The sequence below is a fragment of the Colias eurytheme genome, chromosome 26 (genome assembly GCF_061535395.1).
Source record: "Colias eurytheme isolate Ceu_HAF_F1 chromosome 26, ilColEury1 Martin Lab GWU primary, whole genome shotgun sequence".
In the NCBI taxonomy this organism is placed as follows: domain Eukaryota; kingdom Metazoa; phylum Arthropoda; class Insecta; order Lepidoptera; family Pieridae; genus Colias; species Colias eurytheme.
Window position 1 is genome coordinate 2,750,235 of NC_143005.1, and position 6,903 is coordinate 2,757,137.

Genomic DNA, 6,903 nt, shown 5'->3' on the forward strand with positions numbered 1-6,903 from the left:
TGGCATGTGAAAATATGGATGTAATGATAATGCAGATCAAAACTTATTTACTATATTTAACGATTGTTTATAAATTTTTATAAAATAAAACAATAATAAAATAAAATCATGTTTATTTTCGTAAGATTTAACACATTATAAAATTGACTTGTACACCTTGGACTTGACAAATAGCCGAATTGGAAACTCCTGTTATAAGTTTTCATAAAATTATATTTTAATCAACAAACAATATTATATATAAGTACCTATTTATAACATTTTTAATTTAAAGTATCAAAACGGGTAAGTCCAACTTAGCAATAAAATCTTTCACGCGCTTTAAAATTGAAAATTGTGATGAGTTTGACCCTTCTTCATCGAATATTTTTCTATACACATTGTAAACAACACCTCTTGCTTGTGATCGCAGCGGTTTTATCGACATTTAGAAGATTTTGAAGACAAAATCCTAAAAATTTATCATCAAAACAAATAATTTGACAACCAATTTGATAGTTGTCAAATTAAGTTGCCACATGAAAATCTTTAATTTTTTAAATATAAATATGCCATCAGATTCTGGTAGACCTATAGAAAGTTTCATCTAATTAAATTATTTTAAAATATGTGTTGTATTTATGAAGTAATTATTATTAAATTATTAATTTATTCAAGGCAATTTACAATTTATAAAATTGAAAATGAAATTGTTGAATAAAAAAATATATATATAATATATATATTCAAATTTCGAAGACAGCTGTGCACTTATAAATTTCATATTTTTTAATTCGATGACGATATTATTTTTTAACAAATATTTAAAAAAAACCCTCCTAGAAGTTTAAAAATATATTTTCTTGAATCTCACGCAAATAAGAACAAAATATTTCCCCCAACCCTAATTTGTTTATGTAAAATTCAACACATTTTTTACCACAATAAAGGCGCTTACATACGACAAAATATTTGAACCGCATTTAATCCACGCGTAATGACGCAACACCGCACGCGTCATTATGGCATATGGAATTCCCGCCAAAATTCATTCCCACAAGAAAATATTTCACTGTGAGAACTTATTACGGGAAAAATTATTTATTCAAATTCACCTCTAAGCCTCTGGTGTTAGAGTGTATGTTGGGATTATTATGATTAAATTTGACGTTTTTGCGATTCCTGACATCGCAAATCAGTGTTGACATTGACATTTTTTCTGCATTGCTTTCGTAAATATTTGTATTTTTGGATTGGATCTCATATTATTATTCCGTGGTTCGTGCTATACAAATAAAGGTACGTGAGTTAATTTTGAAATTTTGAAATTTCATACTTGTCTGCACTATTACACCTTACAAGTTATTTAAAAATGTAATTAATTGAACTAATAATTTGAATCAACCTTCAAAACAAATTTGAAAATCGAAAACGTGTTTTGACGCCAGGATTGACAATATAATAAACTTAAAATATTCATTCTATAATATTATAATTATATAAAATATTTCTCATTCTAATAAAATGGTTGACTACGTGTGTTTAAATTCCTACCTATAGGTTTTACTGTAGGTTTTAATTGCTCAAATAAAATTAATAAACAATATTAAAAATTAATGTTAAGCATATTTTTCGTAGACAATAATATAATACCAACGTTATTAAAAACCAATAGCACTCGAGCAACATAAAGAAGCAATTACGCAATGATCCGCTCAGAAGTTTAATTAAATCTTTAATTAATATTATAATTATCCAATGGGTCGTGTCCACAAATTTAATGTGACACGGCCAATATCCTGTAACGCGTATATTGCTATTTGTTCGAATAATTAATGCGTATTAGATGTATAATCGTATACTAGCAGAATGTTCAGGTTCCGCCCGTGTTTATCTATAGCTTGTGTTTTTTCAGAAGATAGAATACAAGTGATACATCATACAACACTGCGAAGTTATATTAAAATCCGTTCAGTTGTTATGGTGTGATTAAGTGGCATACCTACACCAAAGAATCAAACTTTCGCACAAAGAATTAAAAGTAAGTACCTACACCACTAGTTTAAGTACCTATCTGAATAGAATAACTGTTTGTTGACATTCACAAAAAAATATTTGTTATAGAAAAAGTTTTATACTTACAAACAAAATTTACAAACAAACTATATGACTTCGCATTATACTCTTTTTAGTTTTTACGTTACACAAAGTTCCAATATCTCACTTCCAAAGTAAAAGATTTCACGTTACAATTCCCGTTCTCACTTACAAAGGACATAAATTAAGTTATTTTTCTTATTAGTACAAAGTTCGAGTCTCGAACGGTTCAAGTTTCATAAATAAGCTATTTCTTTCACGAGCGTGCTCTTTAAGCATTTTAAATTTACATGAAAACTGTTTCCCAGCTGTTTACAAAGAACTCCGATGTCTCCATTTAATGTAGTGACATAATGGAGAATGAACACTTACATTTATTATATGCAATTATTTTAATGCATGTTTTCTTTGCGTTATTGTTAACTAGCTGCGCCCTGCGGTTTTACCCGCAGTTCTTCACGTCTATTGGTCTTAGCGTGATGATATATAACCTTCTTCAATAAATCGGCTATCTAACACCGAAAGAATTTTTCAAATCGGACCAGTAGCAGTAGTTCCTGAGATTTCGGTGTTATATAGCCCATTTATCGAGGAAGGCTATCAGCCCCCCTATGCAAGTGGCTTTCTGTTAGCGTAGCGTTCAATAGAATAGACTACGAATGTATGAGATTGACGTAAGCTGTATCTACACTTTCTGTTAGCGTAGCGTTCAATAGAATAGACTACGAATGTATGAGATTGACGTAAGCTGTAATAGAATAGACTACGAATGTATGAGATTGACGTAAGCTGTAGATACAGCTTACGTCAATCTCATACATTCGTTTCTATTGAATTCTTGTATTTTATTCTATTGAACGCTACGCTAACAGAAAGCCACTCGCATAGGGGGGCTGCTATACATACATATATTATCACGCTACGACTTAAGACCAACAGGAGCATAACACTGCGTTTAAAACCGGACACATCTAGTTGTAAATAATAACGTCCTCATTACATAGCCGTGATAAATGCAATCTCAATAAAGACAAGCGTATTGAAAAATTAATCTCAACGAGCTAAAGATCTTTTCAATTGCAGCATTTAACTGATTGCGAATAAAGAAAAGCGTTTTTATGGCTGGCAATTATACTGAGTGCCCTGGACTCGAGCGTTTTTATTTTGAACAAAATTGATTATTTTAATGCTGTCTACGATTGATTGTCTCGTGCTTTAGCTTAAGATGAAAATGAGTAATAGAGTACGAAGATTATCGAGATATAAGGCTATTTAATAATTATTGTAACCAAAATATATTGATTGAAAGGCATGTTACAAATTATAAGGTTTCTATAAAACCATTCCAAAACCAATCTTTCCTGTAAAACCATTTTAATTTGATAAATATAAACAAGTAAGACTAACAACAGTAGATATTAATTTGACCACGGAGGAAAAAACATTCTAATAAAATCGCTTGAAATATTAAAAAAAACAAGTGAAGTACAAAATAATTTGGAAAATCCAAAAGTGCACGCCTCATAATTTTTTTTTAATAAATATTTATTAATTATTATTTTTGTTTATTTAATAACAATTAAACCACATCGAATCAGACCCTGAAAAATGAAAGGGTTCTATTCCTGAGCATACTCAAGCGTAAGAGAAAAAAAAAGACTCGATTAGTAAAGTATTTCGGTCGCTACCGTGTTAACAAGAAAAAGGATCCGCACATACAGACACACGGACGTCCAAGACAGAACTTTTTTAAACTGTTTTTTAACTAGTTTAAATAACAAAAATGACATCAAAAATATCATGAACGTTAAAAATAGTGTTTTTTCTTAATATGTGTGTGTATGTATTATCTTACAAGTGCAATGTATGATACATAAAGACATTTTAAGTTTGAAAAATCAGATGTTTTGCGCGAAGTGACAGTAGTACCCACCTCAACGCTTCGCTTATGAGGCGTGCAATAGAGCCTTTGTTCATTCTATAGGTACTAAGATCTCTCAATTCCATATCTCTTAGCATAATGTTAGCAACATGTAATTATGTATTTAATTGCTAAGTTTAAGTGTAATAATATGACACTTATGCCATTTTGTGGCTTGTCATTATGTTCATTTCAATAATTTATTCGGTAGCTAGGTACTTAAATAAACATCAAAGACATGCGCTTTGAAGTTATAGACTACAGGCCCGTGTTGAAAAAATTATGGGCCATTTGACCCACCAGGTGACCTATCTAGAACGATATAAGAGCATAAAATAATAAGATTCAGCACTATGACGTCACTTGTAAGCTGTCCACCTGAGTGCAGATGAGAATTCAAAGGTTCAGGTAGAGGTTTTCTCCCCTTGTCTCCATGATTTTTGTACGGCGTTGCGGAATAATTGATTAAAAGTAGTATAGAAATAGTATGACACAGATGCCGTACAAAATCAAATGACCAAATTTACCCCGGCAACTGTCGAAAAATAAAAATAAATTCCGACTTTGTGGACCACCATTTTTGTACGGCATCTGTGTCATACTATTTCTATACTGCTTTTAAGCCATTATTCCGCAACGCCGTACAAAAATCATGGAGACAAGGGGAGAAAATCTCTACCTGAACTTTCGAATTCTCATCTGCACTCAGGTGGACAGCTTACGAGTGACGTCATAGTGCTGAATCTTATTATTTTATGCTCTTATATCATTCTAGATAGGTCAGGTGGTGGGTCAAATGACCCATAATTTTTTCAACATGGGCCTGTAGTCTATTACAGAGGTAAATGTCTTAAAAGTAGATAAAGCTGAAAAGGCATTCATCAGGAAAACAATCTCGTAACTTTATTATTCACAATCTAAATTACAACTGAACCTTATTTACTTTCAATCCAACAAACAAATTAAAATGCTATTTAAATTAACGGTTCAAATTAAATCTCCGAAAAGGTCAAAATTGAGATTCGACGGTTCTCATAAACATCTTCAGTAACGTCATTGGCGCCTTCCCTGGCCCTTTTTCAATAAAGCCTTAGGGTACATAAATTAAGCAATCCAAGTGAGACTCAAAAAAGTCAACTTCATTTCGACTGTGATGATTACAGAATGAATAGTTAAATTTATCACGAGTTTAATATTGATGAGAGGAATTATTAGAAAAGGCCTCGTCAATGACAGAAATCATTAAAACATGATGTAGAAGCTATCTTTCGTGGAAATATAATATTTATCCTTTGGGGGATTGCTTTTGTGAGATAAAATTTATTTAAACTTACGCGACGACGACGCGACGTGTTTAATGAATTATGTCAAAATTAAAGCAAATATAAAGATAAGAAGCATTGCTATGTAAAAGCGCCAGGCGTCTAAAAATAGGGATTTAAATGCGAATACAAATAAAACACAGCAATATTCAGCGGTTTAAGTAAAGTGACTTCTGTCATTTCTATGGAACAGTATTATTCAAATCGGAAAGCGAAGAAAATGTCCAATAAAAATGCAAAGAGATCTACCTATTCTTTCTTCGAGCTAACTGAATCGCTGTTTTAAAGACGTGCTCGCAGTTTTCGCGTTTAATCTGAATAAATATTATCATCAAAAGGAGATATTCAAATTAGAGCTTAATTAAACTTCAATAAATTCGCGGAATACAGCACGATACCTCGATGTAAAACTGATTGAATTAATAAAGAAAGCAAAACAATTTAAAGTAAAAATTTATATCATCAGCGTAAAACGTAAATGTCTAAAAACATAATTTTCATAATTAAAAAGACCAATTACAGTTGATTAATAAAAACAAGGCTACTTATCATTCTATTCCATGGGTATCTACATTTATTTTTACTTACAAGTTACAATACCAAAAGGAAAATTATTTCCGCGTGTAACATCACCGTACCCTCTGTAAGTGCTTACAATTTTCACTTATTTCAACAATTGAATCTGACTTCAAGTGCTTTCGTAATTGCAGTCAATAAGGCCTTAATTCATTACTAAAGCGTGAGTAACATTGGTAATTATTTAGCGCCTTTTATCCTTCTTCCATTGTTCTGGTTCGTTAATATGAATAAATATGAAATGATTATAATATGTATTACCCATCCTATATAATTTTATCACGTTTTTGTTGCTTAATAATTAAAATTATTGTCATATTAAACTCTAAAGATATCATTATAACTGCAGTGCGTAGTAAGTAAAGTCTATCGCATTTCTATCGCCAACAATATATATTTTTATGAAAATTGAATTATACTTAATAACTATAAATAAAAAAATTGAATGTCACAATCGGTTCTAATCAAAATTAGGTATAACAATTGTTTTACTTACTTATAAGCTTTTGAATAGACTTTTCCGTGCATAGAAAATTAAAAAGAAATAAAAAAAAATTACGGACAAATAGTATTTTTTTAAGAACACGGTAAATAAATTTAAACAGAATACATCATCATTAAAAAGTAAAATGAAAAAAAAACGAATTTCAACCCACAGGTCCCACCGAGATTTGAACTCGGATCGTTGGATTCAGAGTCCAAAGTGCTAACCATTACACCATGGGACCTCTTGCATGGAATGTCGAAATAACGGTATATAAGCAAGTATCGGAGTTAGTACGCATGACTTACAACTTTATCTCTTTCACACATCCGTGCTGTTTCACAATTGTTATTGATAACGTCGCGATACAAACAAAAATAGCACTTGTTGCGATCTTGTAAGGGGGAGATTGGCGTCCCTTTGTCGTTTGAAACTACGCATAGTTGAACGTATTGCATTATTTTGCCAAAGAGGTTTTTAATCCCCTTGGAGTTACAGTGAATGCGTAAATATTGTATTCTTTA

At 31.2% G+C, this 6,903-nt stretch overlaps 1 non-coding gene across 1 annotated transcript; it reads right to left on the bottom strand.

The window, feature by feature from the left end:
- Positions 1 to 6,551: 6,551 nt before the first annotated feature.
- Positions 6,552 to 6,623, bottom strand: TRNAQ-CUG (transfer RNA glutamine (anticodon CUG)). The gene has a single exon. It is a non-coding gene; the product is annotated as a tRNA-Gln (tRNA).
- Positions 6,624 to 6,903: the final 280 nt, after the last annotated feature.